Source organism: Leguminivora glycinivorella, unplaced genomic scaffold (genome assembly GCF_023078275.1).
Source record: "Leguminivora glycinivorella isolate SPB_JAAS2020 unplaced genomic scaffold, LegGlyc_1.1 Scaffold8, whole genome shotgun sequence".
In the NCBI taxonomy this organism is placed as follows: Eukaryota; Metazoa; Arthropoda; class Insecta; order Lepidoptera; family Tortricidae; genus Leguminivora; species Leguminivora glycinivorella.
In genome coordinates, this window is record NW_025952833.1 from 696,283 (window position 1) to 703,322 (window position 7,040).

Genomic DNA, 7,040 nt, shown 5'->3' on the forward strand with positions numbered 1-7,040 from the left:
TGTTATTCTTAAGGGTCTCACACACTAATAAATTCATTTATTATGTATGAAAATTATGAAAAAAAAAAATTTGCGAATTTAACTATAAGTGATATACAGGATGGTTCCTGATAATGAACCTAGCGACGTGTTGAATTTAACGGAAAACAAAAAAAACACGGTGTATAAGAAGATCATACCATCCCATACATTAAAATGCGACCGCCTAAGAACGCGCATACACTACACCACACATAGATGGCGCCACAAAAAAATGCCTTGTTGCCATCGATTATTTGTACTTCGGCGTTAAGTGTCACTTTCGAGCCATAAATCTATGTCAAAAGTGACACTTAACGCGATTTCCAAGTATAATCGAAAGCTACAAGACATTTTTTTTGTGGCGCCATCTATGTGTTGTGTAGTGTAGGTATGCGCGTTCTTAGGCGGTCGCATTTTTAGCGCCACCGACGCAAAAACGACGGGGTGTTATAAGTTTGACGTGTCTGTCTGTCTGTGTGTATGTCTGTCTGTGGCATCGTAGCTCCCGAACGGATCGATCGATTTCGATTTAGTTTTTTTTTATTTGATAGCTGAGTTAGTCGGGAGTGTTCTTAGTCATGTTTCATGAAATCGGTCCACTATGTCGCGGTCGGGGGTTTTTTTCAAAATTTTATTTTTTTTACAATTTTTAATTTTGTGGCGTAGGCGAGAGGCTGGCAACCTGTCACTGCAATGTCACAGTTTCATTTTCTTTCAACCCCTTATTTACCAAGAGTGGCACTGAAACTTGAGTAGTTTCATGTGCTCTGCCTACCCCTTCATGGGATACAGGCGTGATTGTATGATTGTATGATGATGATTATTTTTTTAATAGTGTATGGGATGGTAAGATCTTCTTATTATTTGATCTATGCTTCGATTCAGCAATAAATTTAATTTTCAGACCCATTAGCGATGATAAAGACATTCGCAAGTCAAAGTTAAACAAAGTTTGATAATTTTCGGTAAGTAATCAGTGGAATTGGATCCTTTAGCAAATCTGTTACATCGCTCTCTTGAATACCTACATTTGTAAAGTTTACAATGTTAGTTCGTATTCACGAAGACGCGTTGATTTGTCAAATTTCATTTTTAAGCCTCGACGCAAAAACGATGGGGTTTAAGTTTGACTTGTCTGTCTGTCTTTCTGTCTGTCTGTCTGTCTGTCTGTCTGTTTGTCTGTCTGTCTGTCTGTGTATGTGTGTGTCTGTGGCAACGTAGCTCCCGAACGGATGAACCAATTTAGATTTAGTTTTTTTTTGTCTGAAAGCTGTTAGTCGGGAGTGTTCTTAGCCATGTTTCATGAAAATCGGCCTACAATGTCACGGTCGGGGATTTTTTCAAAATTTTAATTTTGCTGTTAGGTTATTTACAACAGTCACTGGACTATTTCTCCTTAGTGACATTGACTAGACACTGACAATTCTAATGTGATATAGGCCACACGATATTACGATTCAAGTGGCCTGTTTCACCACATCGACAGTACAATTGTCGTCCGAGAGTGACATTTCGTCGTTATTATGATTAATAAAAACTACCCTATTTATCAATGCCCTCACCCCCTACGTTTTCTTTAGGCAGGCAAGTATGGTCGCGCGATAAAATAAATGATAAAACATCTGGCCGTCTCTATCGCACTATTTGTAAGTGGCCTGCCTGGTCTCAACAAGTATGTTAGTTGTAAAAATAATTTGGCAGGTATACATAATCTTAGAAGTAGTAAGTTGATCTCTCATCTTTAGTTCTAATTAACCCAAAGGCCTAATCTAGATTATTAACAGTCTAGCCAGCCCTCAATCTTTAGCACTAGCGCTCCAGTAAATTAGTTTTTCCCATCCCATCTCATAATCTATCATACACTTTCGGTGTCCATTTTTTCTCCTACTCAATTTCACCCGTGATCGATGTCCGGAAGCAAGGACCGTGTCCGTCTTATCATTTTTATCTTTATCTATCTGTCTATACATCTCTACTCTTTATTACTACGACATCTATATATTATGTATTACTATCTACCTACATATAGTAATGGCAACGTGCGTGAAGGAGTGGAGCTAATTGTCACAAGTACAATGTAATGTTAAGGGCATGAGGGCATTTTCAGAATTTGAGACCCCCCAATTAGCGTAATTTGTTAACAAAAATTAACTCACTGTCAGTTTTGTGACGATAATTAAGCATGATATTTGCATTCAGAATGTGAAAAAAGTAAATTTTTAGACAGATTTTATGCTTGATTTTCGTCACAAAACTGACAGTGAGTTAATTTTTGTTAACAAATTACGCTAATTGGGGGGACCCAAATTCTGAAAATGCCCATGATCAACATTAATGCTTGCGGCGTCCGTCCGTCGGAACTAATTCAAGTCTAAAGGATTTAACAAAGAAAAAACCACACCTGCCTGCCTGCCTGTGTGGTGACGGGTCAAGAATTTCACCAACCCCTTTCTTCCCGTGGGTGTCGGGGAGGCTGGCAACCTGTCACTGCAATGTTACAGTTTCGTTTTCTTTCAACCCCTTATTTGCCAAGAGTGGCACTGAAGCTTTAGTAGTTTCATGTGTTCTGCCTACCCCTTTATGGGATACAGGCGTGATTGTATGTATGTTGAAACACAAAATGAGGAAAGTAGTAGTTGGATGTCTATCGAATAGAACCATGCGTTTGCGTCTGTTTGTTTATTCGTTATAAATTCAAAAACTTCCTAACGGATTTGTACTAATCGGAAGAGTGATTCTTGAGAAAGGTTTTGTTTTGATGTACAAAGAATTTACTAATAAGTCGAAAATTTTAAGCTGGCTGAGAGCTTTAATCGATTACACTGCCTATACCGTTTGAGATTTAACAAATGGTCGACAAAAAGTCCACGAGAGTATATATCTATCTTTTCGATTTTGCATTTTTTTTTATTACTTATTATAAATGAGCTTACTCTTAGCCACAGACTAGCCAAAGGCAAAGACGTGGCCTACGATGGAGTGAGCTCGCCCAGAAGATGCCTGTTCACTCTTGATTTTAAAGTTGCGGGGTTATATGAGCTCGGAAATATAGCCGCCGGCAAGGAATTCCACGTCCGAAACCCCATGAAAATCCTCACTAATCGTCATTTTTCTCTGGAAATAATATTTATGGAAATATTTTGAAACAATTAGATGAGATACGCCCCAGATACGCTCCCAACCGTTATTATTTTTCGATTTTATTATTTTAAAAGCTAGTATAGGTAAGTAATTTTAGAAATTGCATGAAAACGACATTTTGCTCCTAATTTTTGTAATAATTAAAAGTTCCACTGTACGGCATATTATGGCTATGTTATACATTGAATTATAGTACCGTGGCAACTTGCTAGTCTTTTATATCCTCAAGAGCTTTGATGTCGAAGTTCAAGTATAATTGTATCCTCCGGGGTTAGACGTTAATTTTTGAGTCATTCAGTAAGTACTCTCATGCTTTTCTTGAAATGTTTTTTTAAGACTCCTTTCTTGTATTGTTTTCTTGTATACATAATTATTTACCAGTTAAGCCGCCGTAGATTTTTTAATTGGCTTTCTCTTGGCCACAGACTAGCCAAAGGCACTGTATATTTTTTTTTCTTCCTATTTTGTTTTATCTGTGAAAAGATATCAATATTAAGAGACTTAAAAACTGAGAGTATACTTATACATTATTATCTTAAATTGAAACGGAAGTTTTTCATACATTTTCAGTATTTTTCACAATTAATGGTCATTCTTCTTCTTCAACCTAGCGTTTTCCCGGCCTAGCGCCAGGGTCCGCTTTCCTGCTCAGCCTTCTCCACTTTGCCCGGTCTTCGGCATCCTGAGGTGAAAGATTGTTCTCTTCCATGTCCGCTGTCACGACGTCCAGCCAGCGCTTCTTAGGCCTACCGCGGCCGCGTGACCTAGGGCCTTGGACGATGAGGTTGAGGCATCTGTTTCCGACGTAGTCTACCGGTCTGCGGCGTATGTGGCCATACCATCGGAGGCGACTTTCCTGCAGCTTATCCGCCACGTCACGGATTCCGAGGCTGCCACGGATGTGTTCGTTACGTATGCGATCTAGTCGCGTAACGCGTAATGGTCATTAAATTACATAATTGTTAATATTTTCGTCTTAGAATTTTTAAAATAATAAACAAACAGTCGTTTCCCCTGATGGCAAGTGATTACCGCTACCCATGGACACTCAAAACTAGGGTTGTAAGTGCGTCGCCAGCTTTTGACATGGAAATACGCATTTTTCTGAAATAAAAATCTCAATATCTGATATCCGATGTCCTTGCGAATCAGTTTACACCCCGACTCCCAATATCAGGGGAAGTGTTTATGTGAGCCTACCCTAGAGGTCCTACCATGAGTTTGTCATACTGATGTCATACCTCGGACACTGGAGATCAAATATATGAAAGAGGCGCGTTCCTAGCACACAGTCTAAGCTCGTGTAGGCGAACGCGTGCTATGCTTGTATGAGTGAAATATGACAGGGCGACTGTTCGCGTTTTTGACACTTTCAGCGGGGAGCCGGAGTGGCCATACTGTACAATAGTACTCTTTATTATACTGTGCTGATGTGCTGATGTGCCGACGGAAAGTTTACAAAATTCTGAAATTTTTAGATAGGAAAACTTCGGAAACATTCCATACTTTGTATGGACAATTGTATGGATGGAAACTTTCCATTTCATAAATTTAAATTCCCTTTATTTTTCGTGAAAGTTTCGTGAATTTTTCATGAAATTTTTGGAAAGTTTCCGCAGCTTGCAGATGATTAGTTTGTCATGTTTTGAAATTGGATAAGGTACAGCGGGGCAAACCTCGACTGGGGGGCAAATGTAACTGGTCTATTTTTTGCATGTTTTACAATGTTTGCATTATTAAATAGAGTGTCCGCCGGTTATATATGGTAGGCGGGTTCAGTGGATATATTATGTAGAACTCAACATCATAGTGTAATAATAGAAAAAAGATCAGTTATAATTGCCCCCCAGTCGAGTTTTGCCCCGCTGTACCTTACACGATAGTGCATTGGTCACGGAAAACGACTTTAATTATAAAGGCGTATTTTATAAGTACTATGAAACAGTACATTTTTTTTCGCGATTTTATCATTGGTCCTATTAAAAGTTGTTCATTATGACCGCAAAAGTCACTATTACAAAGTTTGGCTAATAAGTACTTACAAAATCATCCTGTATGATCAAATATTTATTGATAAGTAATAAGTACTTACAAAATCATCCTGTATGACCAAATATGATTTTAGTATGAATAGGTAGACGTTTGACCACGATCACACCTGATGGTAAGTGATGATGCAGTCTACGGTGGAGCACGCTTACCTATGAGATACCTATTTACTCTTGCTTTAAAGAGACCTGGATTGTAGGTACTCATGAGGAAACACAGACTCATGTATCACGAAAGTTTAACGTCTATCCTGTATGCAGTATTGCAGCCACCTGTGGGACGGCACAGCTAAATACCAACTCGCTGCTTTGGACTCAGTGGAGCGCAGAGCCAGGAGGATGATTGGCGATAAGAAACTAATACCTAAGCTACAGTCTTTGGCTCATCGGCGGAAAGTCGCCAGTCTGTCGGTGTTTTACAGGTTGCACTTCGGGGAGTGTGCTCAAGAGCTGGCTACACGAGCTTATTCCACCGTCCCTATTCTACCATCGGACTCTTAGACGCACGGCCGGTTTCCATCCTTTCTTGGTAGATATTACGTGAATTCGCACGACGCGCTTTGCTTCTTCTTATCTTAAGCACACTGCCAAGGAGTGGAATTCCTTGCCGGCTACATTTCTGAGCTCATATAACCAGGCGACCTTCAAATCAAGGGTGAACAGGCTGGAGGAGCTCACTCCATCGTAGGCCACGTCTTTGTCTGGCTAGTCTGTGGTCAAGAGTAGGGGAAGTCCCCTAGTGGCGGACACCTAAGGTTTTTAAAAAAAATAAAAGAAACTGTTTGAAAAAATAAACATTTATTTACTCATTTAGTAAGTTAACAAACTTTAAAATCAAACTACAATAACGAAAATGCAACCTCTGCTTAAAAATACTCAAAAATTAAAATTAAACTTTGGTGAAAAAAAATGCAGTCTTTGCAAGTGGCACCTAGTACCGGACGGACTTCACTTCGAACCCCTATAACCGGACGGTTTCAAAACATCTCACACCGATCATAGATATAAGCATCTGAACATTCTGGAATGTTAGCACAGGCTTCATGAGCCCACCCATGGCAACTGGAGCACTGAATCCAGTCTTCGTCGTAATCCTCTAAGCAGCCTCTCTCAAACTAAGTTCTTTAGATAAAACCTTAATAATTGCAGTTTGTAAACTGGTTTGATCCCATTTGCCTTTCTTTTTCTGCTCTTCCATTTTTATATACTTTCTTTCTCCTATCCCCTGAAACATAGTACAATAATAATGATCATAGCTTTAAATACAAATGAAAAAAAAAATACATAGTCAACGTCCGGCATTAGGGGATTACTTGGTGTCCGGTAGTAAGGGACAGCGAGTCGGCACAATTACATATTTCATAACAAAACTAGTCCAAAAATCCACAAAAACTATTAACAAATACGAATATCAATGGAATACGACATTTATGAAAAATAAACATAAACACCTAAACACAAAAACGTAGTTGTAACACTTACTCGAATCTTATGTGACGCAGTGTCTTCCCGCCAAAAACTACATACAACCGTCGCCGCTGTCGCTGCGCGCGTCACTGGCTAACCGCGTCGCGTGTTTCGGTATCGGTACGTCCCCCGCCTCCCCTCTACTTGTCCTTGGTTCGCTGGCGTTGCTAGTTGCTGAGATAGTTCGAGTGTCCGGCCCTAGGTGCCGTCCGGCGTTAGGGGACTTCCCCCTAAGCCCATTCATAATAATATAAAAAAAGAAAAGTCTACACCTGTATGTTACTTAAACTACTAGGGCCCATGTCAAAACTGAGGTTGAAGAGTTTTAATCCTGTGTCGAGATATCGCAGTCAATTCACTGTG